The sequence below is a fragment of the Pinus tabuliformis genome, chromosome 1_1, assembly GCF_031772625.1.
Source record: "Pinus tabuliformis cultivar Carrire ecotype Pingquan chromosome 1_1, CPIR1, whole genome shotgun sequence".
Taxonomy (NCBI): domain Eukaryota; kingdom Viridiplantae; phylum Streptophyta; class Pinopsida; order Pinales; family Pinaceae; genus Pinus; species Pinus tabuliformis.
The window spans coordinates 544,498,700-544,521,112 of NC_142297.1; the positions used below are offsets into that span (position 1 = coordinate 544,498,700).

Genomic DNA, 22,413 nt, shown 5'->3' on the forward strand with positions numbered 1-22,413 from the left:
AATGAGCAAGAAACTCATTGATATAAATAACAAAAATAATATTTCTTTTCTTGTTTAAATACAAATATCAAAATTACATTTATGAAGACCAAACTTAGTTACACTTTCTTCAACACTCCCTCTTAACTAGGGAGGTATTCATAAATCATTACAAGGTTTTTGGCTATTTTTCAATCTTGAAGAATTCACATAAGAGAAATTGGATTGGTAATCCATCTGTTATAGCATCATAGTAACCAACATTGTTTATAGCAAGGCTTTGACTAACAACTCTATCTCTTATAAGATTAGAGCACAATGTTGGCGAGACCAATGATATATAGACACCTTTATCATTGTCTCTCAAGGTACATACCCACCCGGGTGTTCACTGAGTATGACCTTCTAGGACTATTCTTATCTTGGGTTCCCAACCCTCAAAGAATATCAGTCCTCTTGCCTACTCTTATCTTGGATGCCCTACACATCCTCAAAGAGCATTAGATGCCAGATGATTATCATTGTCTCTCAAGGTACATACCCACTTAGGTGTTCACTGAGTATGACCTTCTAGGACTATTCTTATCTTGGGTTCCCAACCGTCAAAATATCGCTCCTCTTGCCTACTCTTATCTTGGATGCCTTACACATCCTCAAAGAGCATCGGATGCCAGATGATTACCCAATCCTCCATTCTTTCTTCCAAAGTGAAGACAAGAATGTTGTGTCTATCTCTTCCTCTTAATTGAGGAAGATATTCCCAAGTTTCCTCTAACCAGAAACTTGATCAAGCTCCTTTGTAATTAGGAACTTGTTAGAAACTCCCTCTTAGCTAGGGACTTGTCCATACTGGTGGGCTCCAGTATTGTAGCAATAATGCTACAACTCCTGGAGCTTCCTTCTCTAATTTTATCAACCCGGTAGTTCGTAACAAACTTGGAAGCGACGGTGCTGTATGCACAAGTACTAGCTCTTGTCGCAGCTGTCACTTGGTCAGCTGGCACAAGTCCGCTAGGGCTCAAGCCAACTTCTATATGTTCTCAGAAGAAGCTTTTTAAGTGATGAACGAAAGCTATCTCAAAGGAAATTAACCTATTTTGCAAGAATGAACTGAAAGCCAACAAAACATGGAAACCCTAGTAAACCCTAATTTGACCAGCTTAATCCTTACGATGCAATGGTGGGAATGCAACTTCTAAAAATGATGCCATTACTTCTAGTGAGATGAGATGCATGGGTCTAAACTACTTTCATCTGAAGAGAACATGTTTTTGTATTTTTGCTCAAGTGGTTGGAGTTATTATGACTGAGCTTCTCACTGGGTCTTGACTGTGCAGGGGTAGATCAAGGGGAGGAAGGCTTGGAAAAGGTCAGGAGGACTTTGAGAGGGTCCAGGGGATTCCTAACATCATTCCACAGAAGTTCACAACGTTCAGATGCCTGGCAACTGTGTTTGCAAGCTTCTACAGGATGTCTGCAGGGGATCCTACAGGAAGCTCGGGATTTCTACAGGAAGTCTGCTAACTTCTACAGGATGTTCTGCAATCGGAGTTTTGGGTGATGGAGGAGTGAATGAGCTGTATGGGTGGATAGGGAGGATGAAAGGGGAGCTTGTGATGGCTTATGGACAGAGAGATGAGATGGAGAGGGTGTGTGTAAAGCTGGTTGGTCGATAGGAGGGTAGAGGCAATGGAAGGCCGAAAAGATAAAACAACGGGGATAATGGAAGAGTTGGTGGGCAAATGATCTAGCTGGGAGGTAAGTAGATGGCTTAGGCACGGCTGAGAAGAATAAGGAAATGGTAGAGTGGTGTTGCGCAATGTAAATGAAACAAATCACCTCTGTCTTGAATATAACCGAAATGTCATCAACCTACTCTAACTGTTTTATTAGAAACCAAAGAACAGCAATGTAAGTTAAAGGGAAATCGTGCATGGTGCTGAAACAAAGAGTTATTCCACAAGATCTAAATGCATGCACACTTCTACAATTGAAAATATTACGTTAAAACTTGCATGAACATGTAAAACTGTGTTTTTGGTGGGTGGCACGGGCTGCAATCCCAATCTCTAAACAGAGGTGGAAGTGAGTGTGCAATCAACCCTTTTTTGGAGCTCTGATCACTCTAATCTCCTTACTCTAATCTAAACTACTGAAAGCAACTTTGTTCATAACACTAACCTATGTAACCACACCAAGAAATCCGAATCAGCAAACTGTGTTTCCAAGTGCATGTAAAGGACAAGAAATATAATGCTGAAAGAAAGACAAGTAACAATACAAAGAAAGGAGGCCTATTGCTCTCAGGTTGGGCCCAAACCTGAGAGCTATAGTTCCTCTAAGAACTCAGAATTGAACTCAAATCTGCCTGCCTTTTATTAAAAGATCATAGTCAAAAGTCTAACAACATGCCAATAATGGCTTACAAAGAGCAAAACAGAGCTGTAGCTCATACTTCAGAATTTGCAACAAAGGTTCAAAAGTTTTTTTTCGAAGGCTACAGCCTTAATATTTATACATTATGAGGGCCAAGCTGGCCTCCTAAATTAGTGGGGCTTGGCTGACCAACTAAAAGTAAACTGCTGTTCCTTTAGAATCTGTTGGCTGCCTTCTAGCTCGGTGGTGATAGCTGTTGGAGCTCGGAGTTGGGGTGGAGATCACGAGGAAGATCATTCAAGGCTGTGGACAACCTTCCTACAAAACCGCAATGCCACCTTGGCTGTCTCCTTGCCTCCATCTGCGTGGTTCTGCTCCATTTAATGTCAAAAAACCTGAAATAAACATGTATTAGCCACCTAGGCATAGTGACTGCCCTCCTTCCTACAAATAACATGAATATACTAAGAAATGATGCATAAGTGATGAAAAATGAAGGGTTGAGCAAGGTAAGTAGGCCAAATGAGCCCAAAATGTTACCGAAATTTGGGGCTCATCATCACCCCCCAACTAAAATATTTGCTCATCCTTGAGCAACTAGTCCAACTCCTCATCCTTCATTGCCTTTACTGCCACCCTTACATCCCAAGCCTCTGTAGTAGTGTCCTCCTTGCTGATATGAAACCCAGCCTTTCTGTTCACCTCTTCCCACTGTTCATTATCATCCTTCTCTGTGCTGCCCTCCATTAATCCTAGCAGCAGTGGTGGGCTTAGTTTGAGGCCAATCCAGCTGGCCTGGAGGTTTTGCATGGATTTCTTATAGAGGGCCACCCGTACTAGAGCTTCCCTCATCCGAGTTGGGGTATGATACTCTCTGATTTTCAGACTGTGGGCCAATGTATTCCATCGGCGGGTGCAAGCTTGGACAACGTTGTCTCCTAACAGTCTCTCCATGTCCTCAAAATGCGCTATGGCTTGGGCTTGCTGATCCATATATCTCAATGAAGCTTGAGGATCGGTAGACAAGTGCTGGTGTGCTGAGATTAGTGCAACTGGATCCCCTGGTTCTGCTCGAATTAGCAATGGCTCATTCAGCTCCCGGTTCATGACCGCTTTGGCTTCTGCTGCTCTGGATCCCATGAAATTACATTAGGCAAGGCCAAATTATGGAGGTAGAACTCCGCTAATTTGGCCTTATCCTCTGATGAACTAGTACTGCATACTTCAGTGAATTGTTGCGGGTCTTGGAGCTGAGAGATACCTCTTTGCGCCAAGGTATTGATTTGAAATTGCAGCCATTGGTCTTTCAGGTACAGGCCATAGGATTTGGCCGGCTGTCTGCATTGTATAGCATCCATGGCCCAACTGGCCATGCAGGCCAATTGTGCCTCTTTCTGCTGCAGCTGTTGTCTGAGAGCTTGCACCTCAATTTGTGCTTGCTGTTCTGCTTCCTGTAGATGTGTGGTTGGCTCCCCAAGACCGGTTTGTAGTTCCTTTTTGCCTTGCTGTTCTGCTGTGGTGTCATTGGAGGGTGTACCTGTTCATGTCCTCAGCTCCTGTAGCTGCAATCTCAGCTTTTCTTTTTCTTCCTGTAGGAACACTCTTTGGCAATTTGCCACATGTTTAGCCATGGCTAACTCACTTCTGGCCTCCTTAAGTTGCTCTTGCAAGGGGCCTATGTCCGCCACACCCTTTGACTTGGCTATTTTCATCCACGTGTGTGTACGTACTCTCTCTTCCTCCAATGCAAAGAACAGTGGCACAATGAATTTCTGAGGTATAATTTTGCCAGCCTCTAAGAAGTTGTAATATGAACTCAGACTTGGCTGAGGGCTAGGTTCTGGAATATGTTCTTTCTCCACTTCTTTTGGTGGCTCTACTTCGCCCTCCCTCGGTGGTGATAAGGGTGCTTCTCCTTCCATTCTCTCTGTTTCTTTAAGCCTGGCTAAGGTTTCCTGTAGAGCATCCTCAGCATCCTGTAGCCGAGCTTTTGAGGCCAATTGGTCTAACCTTTCTTTCCAAGTAGTTTTCTTCGGGCTCCCCCTCTCATAGGTGACTGATATCCGTGAGGGGGACCTCTCCTTGGGCGAAGTAGGGGCATCATCTATAGTGATTGGGCTGCTGGACGGAGGTTGTGGCTTGCCCGTCTTTATTCTCACACTTCTCCTAGCTTTAAAATATAGAGGGGTCTCCCTCTTTCTCTTTTCCTTGGGCTTAGGAGGTGTGCTGAGGGCGGCCAGCACAGCTGCTGCCTCCTTTGCAAGAATGTCAGCTTTCTTCTCCTTGGGTTTCGCTTTTTCAGGGTTTCCTGTATAAGACCTTGTTTTAGTTAATTTCGGGCTTCCTGTAGAAGGCCCTTTTTCAGCTGATTTCGGGCTTCCTGTAGAAGCCGGTTTCGGTTTTCCTGTAGAGACAGGTGGCACCACTTTAGATTGCTTTGCTGAGGGTGTTTTACTTTTTGACTTGGTTGCAGCTGCTGACGAGGTGCCTTTGCTGATGTGGACCTGCTCAGCCTTGTCCACTCTGCTTTGTAATCTTTTCTCTCTTGCCGTCAAAATGGGTGTGTCATCCTTCTCTTTGGCACCCTTTTTCTCTTGTTTCTTCTCTTGCTTTTTCTTCTGCTCCGTGGTCGTGGTCTTCTGGCCTTTTTCTTTCTTCCCTGCGGGCACTGACTCTTTCTCCTCACTGCTAGATGAACCGAGCTCTTCGGTCAACATCTTTATGTCACCATCCTTGGTCAAATTTCTGAAGGCTTCCCATGAGAGAGGAACCTTGTATGTGTGGAGCGCATCCTCCACGAGGAGTTTAATGAGTCCATGGTGTGCTACCTGGTCTGGTGTGCCTTCTTTCAGCTTGGTGGCACATTCAATCATAGACTGAAGTAGAAATTAGGGGATACTCAGTTTGTTTTCTACAGGTAGGTCCATCTGGTGCCTTAATTCCGTGAGTAACCGAAAATGGTACCCATATACAATGCTAAAAGTTAAAACGACCTTCGCAGGTGATGTACTTCATAATCTGGAGGCTAACTTCACTCCACAGTGGCAGTAAGCTGGTTCTACCAACCCCATTTTTATCTTCTGAGAATTCCTCCTCTGGTGGAAAGAATTCTTTCTTAGCCTTCTGGCCCAATTTCCTCTCTTCTTTATCCCATGGTAATCCCATTGGGAGCTCAGTAACTCGGCTGATGAATTGTGGGGTGAGTCTGAGACTCAAACCCCTGAAATTAACGGTGGCCAGTGTTTTGGATTTCGGCTTCAGAGCTTGCAAAAACTCCTCTGCCACCTCATCGTCATAGCCCTGCAACTTGTCGCAGAACGACATCCATTGCGCTTGCGTGAATAGCTCCACCACCTCAGGATTCTCTCTTAACTTTGTTGAATCGGTTGGTTCCCTTCTGATGAACCCACCCGGCATGGTGAAAAACTGCTGCGTTAGCTGGAGGTGGCGAATGCGGAAGAAAATTGGCCTACTGGGACAGAGCGTAGAATTACGCCTCTGTCATGCACATAATTCACGAAACTTATCTCCCGAGGACCTTAACACAACTTAATTATACTGACATCCTGTAGGACGACAATTTATGCAACGGCAGACAATACTTGCAAAATTTTTTTATGACCAGACTGTAGACGTCGATTCTGCCACCCTCAAAACCAATTGCATGGAAGGTTTCAGGCTTACCTTTTTAATCCGCCACCTTTTGACGTGAGGAACCCAATTTCCTGTAGAAACAACTTTCCTGTAGAAGCAGCGCACGAATTCTGGAGGATACTGCAGTGGGTCTGCGCTCTTGGTGCTGCTTAACAGGCGTTCGAACGGCCGAAGACTTGGAGTGTCGAGCTTCAGAGGAATCCGGATGCTCACTCGACTTTCAAACGACGAATGATAAATGCATGGGGTGGCAATCTAGCCGATTAGATTTGAATCCGGCGGAATCCGTGGCGCGGGGGTGAGCTGTCCCTGCCGGACCGTTGGACGACGTCACACCATCATTCTTCTGCAAGTTCCCTTACTGCTGCATCATTCCCCGCAGATCCGCCGCCGTCATTTCTGTTACAACTCATTTCTCCCCGACTGGATGGCTCTCACGTGTGCACTACCCGTTCCTTTTGCCACGACCACCGTTTACCATCCGACTAGACCATCTGACTGGTCGACGTGGCCAGTCGGTTGGCCATACAACCGCTCAACCCATTCACTTCACACTTGCAAACATTTTCAAAGTAAAATTCATGCGATTCGACGGAAGAAAGGGTCGAGGCACTTACCTGTGCGGCCGCGACACGATTTCTCAGGCTCTTGGACGACGATGACTCGATTTGTTTGCTGCTGCTTGATTGCACAGGCCCGGAGGTTCACAGGCCGCTGATGATGAATCTTATGATTCGGCTGCATGTGCCTGCGTTTTCATTGCATGTTGCAGGCGCTTGAATGGTGTGCACTCTAGCTGGCTTAACTGCTACGGGACTCCTGCAGGATGTCCTGTAGCAGTTTTTCCTGCTCGGGTGCATGCTGCACGACGAGGACAATGGCCTCACGATCACGCTCACAGAGCTCATGGATAGCTGGGATGGGTATGGCACGACATCTCAGCGTCTTTTTCATTTTAAAAATTGCTTTCTCTTGATAACTCAATGATCTGCTTTGATGGTGCAGGTATCTTCATTGCATGTCGACAGGGGTGGTAGAAAGAGGTGACAACAGTGTGTGAGGGAGAAACTGGTAGCTTGCATGCGTCCATACCGGACCTTGGTCGTTAGATCTCCTCATATAATCAGTTCTGGGCCGTCCAAAACTTCTACAGGAAGTTTCCTGTAGAAATACAGAACTTCCTGTAGAAAGTCTGTACTTCCTGTAGAAAGTCTGTAACTTCCTGTAGAAGACTAAGCTGTGATGAAATCGTGCCCATACCTTGGAGAAGATGAGTATTCTTGGAGGAGGTGCTGGTGAGGTCTCCTGGCAGCATGATAAGGATCCTTGACTTTGAGTTGAGAGACCTCCTCTCCTTCATAGAACACCTGCAACCTGCATGCATTTCCACATTATAACTTGCTGTCCCTGTCTTCTTTTGCTTATTGTTTTTTCTCTTTTTTTTTTTTTTTTGAAAGATAACAGGGGCGCCTCAATGAGGTTTTCACCCTTGCCATCTGCCTTAAGCGCCTCAGAGAGGTTTTCACTCAAGGATCTTTTTCAAATCTCCCTTTTTTTTTTTGAAAGACAATAGGGGCGCCTCAATGAGGTTTTCACCCCTACCACCTGCCTTGGGAGCCTCAGAAAGGTTTTCACCCAAGGATCTTTATTACCTTTTTTTTTTTTAGATCTTTCAGGGTATGCCCAAATCAGAGGCAAAACCCTTCTCTATGACCAGCATTGACTTCTCCACAGTTTTGATGAATTCTTGTTTTGAGAGAGGTTTCCTGTAGATCTTTAGTCGATGCCCATTGACAAGCATGGGGATGGCCTCCTCATCAATGGTCCGAATAAGAACAGATCCATTGTCATGACATTTTTCCACTGCATATGGTCCCAGCCATCTGGTTCTTAGCTTCCCCTTGAAATCTTTGTGCCTGGAGTCATACAACAGTGCCCAATCTCTTGGCTGGAATTGCTTGTCATTGAGGTGTTGGTCATGCCACACCTTTCTCTGAAGTTGAACCACTTCTGAGTGAAGGAGGGTCTGCATTCGGTGCTCGTCCAGTCCATTCAGCTGCAATAATCTTTCTTGTTGTGCATGGCTGAGATCTAGGTCCAGTTGAGTTGCCATCCTCAAAGTGTTGTATTCAAATTCAATGGACAACAAAGCTTTCTTCCCATAGACCAGCTCATAAGGTGTGAAGCCGGTTGTGGTCTTCCAAGTGGTGTTGTAAGCCCATGTGGCCTCAACCAGGCGATCTGCCCAATCTTTCCTACTGCTGCTCACCACCTTAGTCAAAATCCCTTCCAATGCTCTGTTGGTGACTTCCACTTGCCCATTTGCCTGTGGATGATAGGGGGTGGAAGTCCTATGCTTGATTTTGTGATGAGCTAGTAGGTCTTCAATTAAGTTGGATGTGAACTGGCTTCCTTGATCGGTGACTAGCTCTCTTGGGTAGGCAAATTTGTAGAAGATGTTCTTTCTTAAGAACTCAGCCACCTTTTCTTCTGTTGCTGCTTTGATTGCCTTAGTTTCTGCCCACTTTGTCAGGTAGTCAGTGCACACAATGATGTAAGACCTTTGCCTCGAAGGAGGGTTGATTGGACCCACAAAGTCCATACCCCACTTCTCAAATGGCTCAAGAGTCACTTGAGGTTGGAGAGGCATCTCATCCCTTTGAGTCGGTTTCCCCATTCTTTGGCATCGGTCACATTGGCTGATATACCTTCTGACATCTTGATGAAGTGTGGGCCAATATTAGCCTGCTTGCAGAATTTTGAAGGCAGTCCTCTTTGCTGCAAAATGTCCTCCACAAGGCCCATCATGACAACTTCCTCCTCCCTTACACAACGCCTTAAGATCTGATCGGGGCCAAGCTTGAACAGGTTGCCCCCGATTCAAGTAAATGAGGCACTTTTTCTGATGATTCTGCTCTTCTCTCTTGAGGATAGGTGCGGAGGGAACTGTGCTGAAACAAGGTAGTTCGCTATATCAGCAAACCATGGAGAGAGTACTGAAATAGCAAACAGATGTTCATCAGGCATCTGGTCATCCACTGTTCCATCCTCATCTGCAGATAAATCCAATCTATAGATAAAAAGTCAGCAACAACATTTTCTTTCCCTGGTTTGTCAACAATGGTCAAATCAAACTGCTGCAACAAAAGTAACCATCTAATAATACGAGCATTCACATCTGGTTTATTCATTAAATATCTAATTGCAACATGATCCATATGTACAAATGTTTGATAGCCAGTGATATAATGTCAGAGCTTGTTCAGTGCATGGACCACAACCAAGAATTCTTTCTCCGTTACAGTGTAATTCAGTTCAACTTTGGATAAGTTTTTGCTAACAAAGTAAATGGCATATGGAAGTTTTTGTTCAACTTGTCCTAAAGCTGCCCCTATGGCTTTGTTCGATGCATCAGTGTGGATGTGGAAAGGTAGGGCCCTGTTTGGACCTCTCAAGATTGGTGCAGATACCAACTTGTCCTTTAATTCATTCAAAGCCCTCTGACAATCGTCAGTCCATTTAAACTCCACATCTTTTGCCAACAAGCCAAACAATGGCGAGGCTAGCTTGCTGAAGTCTTTAATGAATCTCCTGTAATACCCTGCTAATCCTAAGAAACTCCGAACATCCCTTACTTTTTGGGGAGGTGGAACCTTCTTGATGAGAGCAATTTTGTTAGGATCCACTTGTAACCCTTGGCAAGAAATGGTATGGCCTAGCACAGTCCCTTCAGTCATCAAGAATTCACATTTTTCAGGACTAAGGGACAGGTTCATCTCAATGCATTTGGTTAGGACTTTTCCCAGATTGGACAATGCTTCTTGGAAGTCGGACCCATAAGGAGTGAAGTCATCCATATAGATTTCCACTGCATCATGGACCAGCTCCGAGAAGATGCTCAAGACAGCTCTCTGGAAGGTAGCAGGAGCATTGCATAGCCCAAAGGGAAGAACTCGGTAGGCAACGGTACCCCAAGGACAAGTGAAGGTGGTCTTATCTTGGTCTTCCGGGTTGATTTGGATTTGGTTGTACCCGCTAAACCCATCTAGGAAAGAGAAGAACTTCTTTCCTGCCAGTCCATCCAACACTTGATCTATGAAAGGTAGAGGGAAATGGTCTTTCTTGGTAGCTTTGTTCAGTTCTCGGTAGTCCACACAGATTCTCCACTTCCCATTTTTCTTGGGAACCAACACCAGAGGGGACACCCATTCACTATCTGAGATGGGGTAAATGAATCCGGCATCCAACAGTTTTTGCAATTCTTCCTTGACAATGTCCTTAAGGGCTGGATTCATTCTCCTCTGGGGTTGCCTAACCGGTTTACAATCCTCTTTGATGTAGATGTGATGGGTACAGACCGAAGGATGGACTCCTTTCATCTCCTTATAGCTCCAAGCAAAAGCATCTAGATGACTGGCCAACAGACTACACAACTCCTTTTCCTGGGAAGGAGATAGGGAGGAGCTGATCTTTAACGTTCTCTCAGGGCCGAACTCCACATTCTTGACTCTGGGAGTGACAGGGTTGGCTACACAAAGGTCCACTAAGGTGCTGGCTTGGGCATCCTCCACCAATTTCTCTAAGGATAGTGCACTGGGAGGTGGATTCTGGATCAAGGTCTCAATCAAGTCATCCTCGGTTGGGGGGTCTCTTCTAGTGGTGTCTAGGGTGCACAAAGGTGCTGAGTACACCTCATCCTCTTCTCCTTCCTCCAACCAAAGTGGTAAGTCATGCTCTAATGAGGGTTGGGCAGGAGGGTATAGGACTAGCTGCTTGGACATAGGACCATTTTTGATGGTCATATTTCCTGCACGACAACTTATGTAAGCATCTGCAGTGGCTAACCAAGGCCTTCCCAAAATAAGAGGCTATCCAGTAAGCTTTGCCTTTGGTTGCAGAACCAAGAAATCTGTAGGGTATTCCCAAGAGTCAACAGAGACCAAGACATCCTCCACAATCCCTTCGGGAGTCACGGTGGAGCGATCTGCTAGTTGCAGGACTGTCGAGGTCCTCCTCAAGGAACCCTGAAGGTTGAGTTTGAGCATGGTATCCCTGGTCATCACATTAATGGCAGCCCCCAGATCAATCAAGGTGTGAGGTATGATGGTGCCATTGATGTGGACATCTACTACAGGACTCCCAGGATCTAGATACTTTGGGCAGATGACTTGTCCTAACATAAGGTCAGACAGTTGTCCTAGGACATTGATGGTTGAAGCATCTCTCTTTCACCTGCCTGGGTGTTTGAAACACTTTTCCTTAACCAGTTTGTTGTATATTGGCACATCCTTGATGGCTTGGAGAAGTGGTATTTTCACACACAACTGCTTGAGCTCTCCCAGAAGCTCATCCTCCTCTGGGTTGGGTTGTGTGGTGGCTGTTAATCTCTCAGGAAAGGGTGGAATAGCCTTTGGTTCACTTTCCTGTTTGTCTTCCTCGTCCTCTGGGGGAGGAGATTGGCGATCCGGAAGAGTCTTTCCAGTTCGAAGATTGATCTCCTGGATCTCCACAGCATAGGTAGGGCATGATGTTTCCCCAGTGTATACCTGCTGGGCCTGTCTGTTGTTGGGGTTCGGGTTCGGTTGAGCAGGCATTTGAGGTTGCCTTGGAGGAGCAGGAGGTAATGGTTGAGGTTGAATTGGTGGTGGAGGCAAAATGGCGGGAGGAGTGTTGTACTGGGGCCTCCACCCCGACTGAGGTGCATTCCACTGAGGCTGTGGCTGGGCATGTGAGTGATATGAATGAGTAGTGGGTTGAGTAGGGTACTGAGGTGGATAAGACCATGGAGGAGGCACATACCAGGAAGGATGAGCAGGGGGACCCCAGGAAGGCATAGGAGTAGATTGGTTGGGGCTGTAATAAGCTTGGGGTGGCCCTTGCATCCCCTGCTGGTAAGGTCTAGGTCCTTGTGGCCTCCTTTGGTTGAGGAAATAGAGAGGTTCAGTGGGGGCTTCTGTCCCTTGGTACATGGCTTTAAGCCCAGGTAAGGTTGGACATTGATTTGTGGGATGGTCCTCCTCACAAAAGAAACATACCTCAACCGAATGTAATGGGCATTCGTTCTTAGGGTGTCTCCTTGTACATCTAGGGCAGAAGATAGCTAAAGCCCTCTCAGCTTCTTCTTCTGCTGGATCCTGAATGTGTCAAGTTGCATGGCAATGGTCTGTCTCACCTCACTCTTGAGATCTTCTAATTGATTTGCAAACTCATGTTCGGAGAAAGGAATACCAGCTGAGAGGAGGTTTCCTCTACCTCGTTTCCGGGTTGCCCTAGAGTGGTTCCTAAACACAGTCTTTATGTCCTCATAAGGCAGTTGGTAAATATCTCCTCCAGCTAACATGTGAAGGGTATCTAAGAGGTCTTCAGGGACTCCTCGGAGCAGGACCAACTTGAGGGATTCAGGGTCAAGTGTGCACCTGGCCCGTTTATAGCTAAGTTGGAACCTTTCCTCATAATCCTCTAAGGACTCATCATTTCCCATGCTCATCCGAAAGATTTCTCCCTTGGTTTCCTTGGACCTACAGTAGTCCCGGTACTTGGTATTGAAAGCTTGCTACATCTGAGCCCAAGTGGTGATACTATTCCCAGGTAAGCCCATGAACCAGCGTAATGCTGCATCCTTAAGAGTTGAAGGGAAGAGTTTCAGCTTCTGCTCATCTTCAGTATAGTCATAGGTTCGACAAAGGACAACAAACTCAAACAGGAAGGTATCAGGATCTTCAGTAGTCAGTCCATGGAAGTGAGGTAAAGCGGAGGGGCTAATGTTCTTTAATTTCATGTCTCCATTGGTTTCTCGGATGGGGAAGGCACCTTCTATTCTCTCATCTTCTCCTCTATTGTCAGCCATAGCTTCAGATGGGATGGTCTCTAATTCTTCTTCTGCTATAGGATCTTCGTATATCTCAGGAGGTTCACCTATAGGTTCTTCTGGATCACTGTCACCGAAGAAGAGAGAAGGGTGACTCAGTGATGTGGTGGGGGTGTTGGGTAAGAATTTGCCTGTTTTATCTCGATTCCTACGAGGCATGAAATGGAAAGATTTTTTTGATTGCTTTTGTTTTTTTTCTGGTACCTGCAAAAACTGAAACAGATTGATCTACAACTAACTATCTTGCTGAAATGAAAATGCAAAATTGAAATGAAAGCAGGAAAGAACTAATCTACTTTGCTCAAATGGAATTGCAGGAATGGAAATGCTAGTCTACGCTTGCAGAATTGAAATGCTAATCTATGCTTGCAAAATTGAAATTGCGGAATTGAAATGTTAATCTATGAAAGCAAGAAATGTCTATGCTACTTTTGCAGAATGGAAATGAAATAAACTACTTGGCAGAAGGCGAGAGTAGGAAAATAGAAGAAAAGCAACAATTACTAATACTCTGACGCTTCCCCGGCAACGGCGCCAAAAAGATGGTGGGCTCCAGTATTGTAGCAATAATGCTACAACTCCTGGAGCTTCCTTCTCTACTTTTATCAACCCGGTAGTTCGTAACAAACTTAGAAGCGACGGTGCTGTATGCACAAGTACTAGCTCTTGTCGCAGCTGTCACTTGGTCAGCTGGCACAAGTCCGCTAGGGCTCAAGCCAACTTCTATATGTTCTCAGAAGAAGCTTTTTAAGTGATGAACGAAAGCTATCTCAAAGGAAATTAACCTATTTTGCAAGAATGAACTGAAAGCCAACAAAACATGGAAACCCTAATTTGACCAGCTTAATCCTTACGATGCAGTGGTGGGAATGCAACTTCTAAAAATGATGCCATTACTTCTAGTGAGATGAGATGCATGGGTCTAAACTACTTTCATCTGAAGAGAACATGTTTTTGTATTTTTGCTCAAGTGGTTGGAGTTATTATGACTGAGCTTCTCACTGGGTCTTGACTGTGCAGGGGTAGATCAAGGGGAGGAAGGCTTGGAAAAGGTCAGGAGGACTCTGAGAGGGTCCAGGGGATTCCTAACATCATTCCACAGAAGTTCACAACGTTCAGATGCCTGGCAACCGTGTTTGCAAGCTTCTACAGGATGTCTGCAGGGGATCCTACAGGAAGCTCGGGATTTCTACAGGAAGTCTGCTAACTTCTACAGGATGTTCTGCAATCGGAGTTTTGGGTGATGGAGGAGTGAATGAGCTGTATGGGTGGATAGGGAGGATGAAAGGGGAGCTTGTGATGGCTTATGGACAGAGAGATGAGATGGAGAGGGTGTGTGTAAAGCTGGTTGGTCGATAGGAGGGTAGAGGCAATGGAAGGCCGAAAAGATAAAACAACGGGGATAATGGAAGAGTTGGTGGGCAAATGATCTAGCTGGGAGGTAAGTAGATGGCTTAGGCACGGCTGAGAAGAATAAGGAAATGGTAGAGTGGTGTTGCGCAGTGTAAATGAAACAAATCACCTCTGTCTTGAATATAACCGAAATGTCATCAACCTACTCTAACTGTTTTATTAGAAACCAAAGAACAACAATGTAAGTTAAAGGGAAATCGTGCATGGTGCTGAAACAAAGAGTTATTCCACAAGATCTAAATGCATGGACACTTCTACAACTGAAAATATTACGTTAAAGCTTGCATGAACATGTAAAACTGTGTTTTTGGTGGGTGGCACGGGCTGCAATCCCAATCTCTAAACAGAGGTGGAAGTGAGTGTGCAATCAACCCTTTTTTGGAGCTCTGATCACTCAAATCTCCTTACTCTAATCTAAACTACTGAAAGCAACTTTGTTCCTAACACTAACCTATGTAACCACACCAAGAAATCCGAATCAACAAACTGTGTTTCCAAGTGCATGTAAAGGACAAGAAATATAATGCTGAAAGAAAGACAAGTAACAATACAAAGAAAGGAGGCCTATTGCTCTCAGGTTGGGCCCAAACCTGAGAGCTATAGCTCCTCTAAGAACTCAGAATTGAACTCAAATCTGCCTGCCTTTTATTAAAAGATCATAGTCAAAAGTCTAACAACATGCCAAAAATGGCTTACAAAGAGCAAAACAGAGCTGTAGCTCGTACTTCAGAATTTGCAACAAAGGTTCAAAAGTTTTTTTTCGAAGGCTACAGCCTCAATATTTATACATTATGAGGGCCAAGCTGGCCTCCTAAATTAGTGGGGCTTGGCTGACCAACTAAAAGTAAACTGCTGTTCCTTTAGAATCCGTTGGCTGCCTTCTAGCTCGGTGGTGATAGCTGTTGGAGCTCGGAGTTGGGGTGGAGATCACGAGGAAGATCATTCAAGGCTGTGGACAACCTTCCTACAAAACCACAATGCCACCTTGGCTGTCTCCTTGCCTCTATCTGCGTGGTTCTACTCCATTTAATGTCAAAAACCCTGAAATAAACATGTATTAGCCACCTAGGCATAGTGACTGCCCTCCTTCCTACAAATAACATGAATATACTAAGAAATGATGCATAAGTGATGAAAAATGAAGGGTTGAGCAAGGTAAGTAGGCCAAATGAGCCCAAAATGTTACCAAAATTTGGGGCTCATCACATACATCAACAGCTTCTTCTTCGTGGGTTCTTCAGTTGCTGGATCTCCTTCTTCCTTTGATGTCATGAAGTCTTTGTTTGAACTTCTTCTTTTTGTAGGGCATCGACCATCGATCACTTTCCTTCCTAGATTGTCATGTCATTTCTTCCTTCATGGAAAGTGGCCTTCTTGGTGTATGTCAGGATCTTTCGTCATCTGGCTACTCCTTTATCATTTGACTATACTTTTGAATATTTATCATAGGGATGCTTAGTTGTACTTGCTTGTTCCCATATTTCAATTTAGTAGCCCTTCATGATTTCATCCTGATATTACTTCAAAGTTCAACATCAAATAGTGCTTTGTTGGATGGCTCTTTATCATGACATCTTCGTGGAGTTGAATCAGTTATCTGCATCTTAATATCTCCAAGGCCTTCATAGGTGTCAAGGGTCCTTTGATATTTTCCTTGTCAGACTTGTCATGCCTTCTTTCGGGAGATGTCTTTAATGGATCTTGTCAGATAATGATTCTTTGTGGCCATGGTGTTCTTCACATGTTTGATCTCTTTCTTCATTTGTTTCTTCATGTATGTTTAGTCAACCACCTCATGCTCCTTATGAGGGCACTTCTTCATGTTGACCTTCATTGGATTGTAGTACATGCTTTCGAGCATGTCATTGGTGAAAGAGATCCTTTTATACTTGATCATGTTTTAGAACTATTCCCATGATTCAATAATACATATGATGACATGACTAAACTTTGATGCATACATACCTCATCTTGATTCTGCTTTTGATCATTTTGGCTTCATGTTTGTTGGTCCTTCTTGATTGGTGTATCTTTTCTTGCCTGCATATCATCCTTTCTTGAATCCCATGAATGAAACTTCCATTGAGACATCTGCTCTTATTTATGAACTTCCTTTTGAAGATTCTGTCAAAGGATCTTGAAGACCCTCATCCTGCAAATGTTTCTTCCTTTTGATGATGGAGGCTTTCTAAGATTTTTAATCATGATCATTTTTTCTTTCATCGTGGATGAGGTCCTTTAATAGATATATTCCTTCTACATGAATGTCTTGAGCTATATCTACATCATGCTCCTATATTCTAGAAGATATCTTTAAACCATGCATTTTATCCTATTTCTATATGCTTCTATACTAAACAATTTGAAAGAAGATATATGTAAAGAAGTTGACTTGGTCATAGTAGAGATCTGGAGTATGTTCCTTCTTCTGCTTCTTGACTTCTTCTTTCACTTCTTGAGTTATGTGAGCTTCTTCCCTTTTTCTCTTGTTGTTGTTGTCCTTCTTAAGTTTGGGACAATCCCTTTTGTAGTGTCCATATTCTTGACAGCCAAAGCATTGGACTTTGAACATATCTTTGTTGCTTGTTCTTTGTGGACCGAATTTGCCAAATGTACCTTTTCTCTTGGCCATGGTAGCAAATGCTTGTTCATTTGATCCCACATCATCCTTGGCTTTGAGTCTAGTCTCCTCAATTTTGCATAGAGACCATAGTTCACTTAGTGTGATAGCTTCCTTCTTGTCATATATGGTTGATGTGAAGTTGCCCCAATCCTGAGGTAGAGCAATGAGTACTACAGTGGTCATTTATTTGTCAGACATGCCTTCTCCTAGTTCTTGAAGTTGATCCCTCATCCCAGAGATCTTTATGAAGTAGGGAGCTATTCCTTCCTTTGATATCTTCATCTTGTACAAATCATTACATAGTGATATTACTTCTCCAGCTGTGCTTACCGAGAATAACTCTATTAGTTTATCATAGATTTCTTTTGATGTTTCAAATTTGGAGACATAAGGAATGAGAGAGTCCTTGATAGATTCTATTAGAATCCTTTGAGCTCTTGTATCATCCTTATTGTACTTGGCTAAGGCTTGAGTTTGTTCCTTAGCAGGGATGGTGGCATTCCATTTGATGATGCCTAGAAGTTCATTCTCTTTGAGAAGTAAATCAGTCCTTTTCTTTCATGCAAGGAAGGTAGTAGTCCCAACCAATTTGTTGCTTTCCTTGCAAAAAGACATTGAGGTATGTTAAGGAGGGTTCATATATACTTACTTGATAGAGTTTGTGATGTAGTAGTCTTGCTTTCTTCTTAATGGCTTGCCTTCTAGGATCTTGATGATCTTCAAATTGCTTCCTTCAAATAGAATTGCTTGGAGAGTGAGGTTTGACTTGTAGTGCTTTTTCCTTTGTAGATGATGTAACTTGGTGTAGGCCCTTCTTTGGATGGATCTTCTTGTAGGTGCCTTTATATGAAAGGCTTCTCTTCTTGCTTAGTAGTCTTCCTTGATGGATAGTAGATGGTAGACCTTCTCGTCCTTGATGTATTTGAGACTTCTGGGCTTGAAGCTTCAACCTTGTAGATGTTCTTGAGATGTCCTTTCTTGATGTGTGACCTTAGGAGTGTTCTTGAGATGCCCTTTTCTTGATGTGTCACCTTACCTCTGATACCATGTTGAAGAATCTAGGGCAATTAGAGATATCAGGTTTATTCTAGAATTGATAACAATTTGTGAAGTACTTTTTCAATTTTCCTTGTTAGCATGATCTTCTTCTCTTATTATTAGTGTATGTGCGTTTACTTCATCAAACTGCTACCAAAACACAAGAAACGAAAACACAAGATATTGGCTCTCTGCGAGGGCAAGACCTCTCTCTCTTAAAGAGGAAAACCCTTTCGTAAATTTCTCTTATTGAAGCTTCTATTGATCAGTGCCAAACCCTAGACCCTTGACAAGAATATCCTCCACGCACAAGTCAAGTCGTTCCTTCTTTTGACACTTTGTTTCTCAGCACTTCGTCCTCCTCTTCCGACACTTCTTTCCCCGACACTTCGTCCTCCTTCCAACGCTTCGTTCTTTTGGCAACTGGTGATAGTCTTTGTTATGATAGCTCTAGAAGAGATACTTATCTTTGATCCTTAGTGAACTCTTTCACCTATGAGGATGCCTTCCTTCTCTTATTCAACTTAGCTCCTTATTGAAGTGTAGTTGCAGACTTGTTATGACAATAGTGCAACCCTAGTTTCTTCGCATGTGTGAGGAATTTCCCTATGTTTTTGATCCCTTCCTTCTTCGCTTGAGAGAGTGTCTTCTTCGCTTTAGTGGGAGGCCTTATAGGCCTAAGTTTCTAGACCAAACAATGAGAGATATGTGACTGTGATAGTGTTGCTGTAATGACTGCAGATAGACCTCCTTTACTCGCACGTGTGACTGTAGTTTACCCTTAGAACATACTTCCAAGGCTCGATGTTTCTTCCTCTTTCTTCGCTGCACTAGAGGCTTCTTTTCTTCGCTTTCCCTTCACCCTTAACTCGTCTTCCTTCTCGCTGATTTCAGAGGTGATTGTGTCTTATCGTTGGAGGAGTGGACAACCTCTATATATAGAGGTTTGTCCCTCTTTGAGGCCGACTAGGAGACTTTATGCAGACTTGACTTTTCCACTTCAGATTTGCTTCTTTGATGATGTTGTTGCATGGGAGGACTTGTGACTTTGCTTGGAGGTATTCTTTTGACTTTTATACAAATATGTACATAGTGTAACATGCCCTTAAGGGTCTTCAATATTTCTTTTGACTATTTGACTTACCTATAACACTTTGACATATGCTAGACCTGTTTCAATGAGCAAGAAACTCATTGATATAGATAACAAAAATAATATTTCTTTTCTTATATAAATACAAATATCAAAATTACATTTATGAAGACTGAACCTAGTTACACTTTCTTCAACAAGATATTGACGGAGGTAGACAATTATGGCGTGATTGTCAGGAGGAGATGGATGGCGACTCAAAGATTCACGACGACGATGATGACAAGGGATTTGATTGTCAGGACATAAAATTGTCGGCTTGGAAGATGGAAACGACGACTTGAAAGTTCACGATAGCTAAGAGATTGCGGCGGATGATATGCGTCGATGGACAGGGTTGCTGGTGGACAGATGATGAGAGGATAGATTAGTTGAGCGTGGATGTGTCAATCCATAGCGACGGATTGATAGGGTATGGAGATTCTACACGTAAAGACAAGGACAAGATTTGTGAAATGCCAGGGCAACGATAGTGGATTGGGATCAAAACGACGACGTGGGCGAAAAAATGGATGCGGGTGGTAGGGAACTGACGGTGGCGTAGAGGAAACACGAGTGTGGTGACGTGGTCAGTAGATGAGCAGGGCCGGGTCAAAATGAATGCAACAGAGGCGACGTTGGAGTGTTAGGGCACAACTAGTAATCGACGTGGCTCTGATAGTAGACGAAGGATTTGATTGTCAGGAAATAAAATTGTCGGCTTGGAAGATGGAAACGACGACTTGAAAGTTCATGATAGCTAAGAGATTGCGGCGGATGGTATGCGTCGATGGACAGGGTTGCTGGTGGACAGACGATGAGAGGATATATTAGTTAAGGGCGGATGTGTCAATCCACAACAACGGATCGATAGGGTATGGAGATTCTACACGGAAAGACAAGGACACGATTTGTGAAATGCCAGGGCAACGATAGTGGATTGGGATCAAAATGACGACGTGGGCGAAAAAATGGATGCGGGTGGTAGGGAACTGACGATGGTGTAGAGGAAACACGAGTGTGGTGACGTGGTCAGTAGATGAGCAGGGCCGGGTCAAAATGAATGCAACAGAGGCGACGTTGGAGTGTCAGGGCACAACTAGTAATCGACGTGACTCTGATAGTAGACGAAGCAAGAATTTCACAAAATGTCTATATATATATATTAAGTTAATTAATTTTTTACCTCGGTGAGACAGATATTGACTGAGGTAGAGAATTGCGGTGTGACTGTCGGGAGGAGATGGATGGCAACTCGAAGATTCACGGTGACGACGATGACAGGGGGTTTGACTATTAGGAAATAAAATTCCGGCTTGGAAGATGGTAATGCTGACTTGAAAGTTCACGACGGCTAAGAGATTGCAGCGGATGGTATGTGTTGATAGACAGGGTTGCTGGTGGACAAACCGCGAGAGGATAGATCAATTGAGGGCGGATGTGCCGGTCCACAACGGCAGATTGATAGGGTATGGAGACTTGACACGGAAAGACAATGACAAGATTTTTGAAATGCCAGGGAAGAGATAGTGCGCTGGGATGACAATGACGACTTAGGCGAAAAATTGGACGCGGGTGGTAGGGATCTGATAGTGGCATAGAGGAAACACGGGTGTGGCGACGTGGTCAGTGAATGAGTAACTGAGTTAGAATGAATGAAACAGAGGCAACGTTGGAGTGTACACAACTAGTAATCGACGTGGCTCACAATTTTATCTCAGTTTGGTCAATGGAGTGACCCAACTTTTTTCTGATAACTTTAAGAGTGGATTTATCCCAAAATATCATGGGGAGATGTGAAAGTTTGACCTTTGTAGGGTCAATCAAGATTTCCGTATTCAAATCAAAATCAATGGTCTATTGGGAAAGAAACATTCCCTTATATAACCCATGAAGTATTTCCTTGATTTGAAAATATGATCTCTGGCCTATTCACTTTCAAATATGAACAAGAAAAGATCATTGCCATAGTAAACAAGTTGACATGAAAAATCCCAATGTTTTGTGGTCCATACCTAAAGGCTAAACTATTTTAGGGTTGGCCATATACCTGTAAATTTCTTGATTAGGGTTTATTCATGCGGCATAATGGCTTTTTGTTTGGCCTTTGGAGTTGAAATTTCCAACTCAGTGTGTCTTTTACCCTTTTAATGAATTTACTCTTCATTGGGTGTTTTCTTCACATAGATTATGTGTTTTTGAGAAAGGTGTCTTCCTTAGATTTGTTGGGTACCTCCATTGTAATTGAAAACCCAAATTGATGTCTTCCTTTAGAGTGGCAAAGAAGTGATCATTAACAAATCTTGGGTAGATTGAGGCCAGTGGTGGCTAGGGTCCTTACACAAAGCTAGCTTCAGTCTCCTTGATTAGCACGACCAATGTGAAGACCCACAATTGTGTTTCACATGGCTCCCTCCTAGAAAGGTCATCCCACCCCATAAAGGTTTCGTGTGATCCAACCAGTGGCTTCTGCATGTCAACAAGACTTGGCTTTCACCTACTCTTAGAGTCGTGGTGGCGGCGGCTAGGGTAAAACCTAGCCTGATTGGATGCTCAACTTGAGTCCATTTTTCATTATGTAGTAAAATATTGTTACGTGCATATTTGACATCTAATTTCTAATTAAAATCCTCTAACTAAGCACCTACACGATGAATGGGGTCACCCCTCCACCATGGTTTCATGCAATCCAACCAGTGGCTTCTTCTACATCTCAACAACCCTTGGCTTTCTCCTACTCTTAAGGGTTGTGGTGGTAGCGGCTAGGGTAAAGCATAACCGTAGTGGATGCTTGACTTGAGTTCCATTTTATTATGTATTAAAATATTCTTATGTGCCTATTTGATTTCTAAGTTCTAATTAAATAGGGTCAATCAATCAAGTGAAAAGAACTTTTGCTAAAGATATAATAACCCATAGAAGCTTAAGAAAATAGTTTTCTAAAGTTAGAGAAGATTTGTATGTCCAAGTCAATGTATTTTTGATATTGATGCATTTTTCATAGTATTGTAGGGAACATCCATCATCCGTAGAAGACAAAATAACTCATAGAAGTTTAATAAAATATTCCTCATCCTTTTTTTTTGTAGTATTTTTAGGGAACATCCATCATCTATGATATAATTGAGTGAATCTTAGGTGGTTGGGAAGGTTTAATGATAATCTTCCCACCCAGGTTCAAGTCTTATTGACATGACCATGTATGGTTATCCTAAAATATGTGGATTATCCAAAAATATTCCTCTTAAATTCTAAAAGATTTGTATCTCCAAGCTAGTGTATTATTGATATTGATGCATTTTTTCATAGTAATTTCAGGGAACATTTATC

The 22,413-nt window shown here is 43.5% G+C and overlaps 1 protein-coding gene across 1 annotated transcript in view; it reads left to right on the forward strand.

The window, feature by feature from the left end:
- The window catches only part of LOC149214255 (neutral ceramidase 2-like), a 233,707-nt gene that overhangs the window by 149,079 nt on the left and 62,215 nt on the right, over positions 1-22,413 (forward strand). The gene's annotated exons all lie outside the window — the stretch shown is intronic.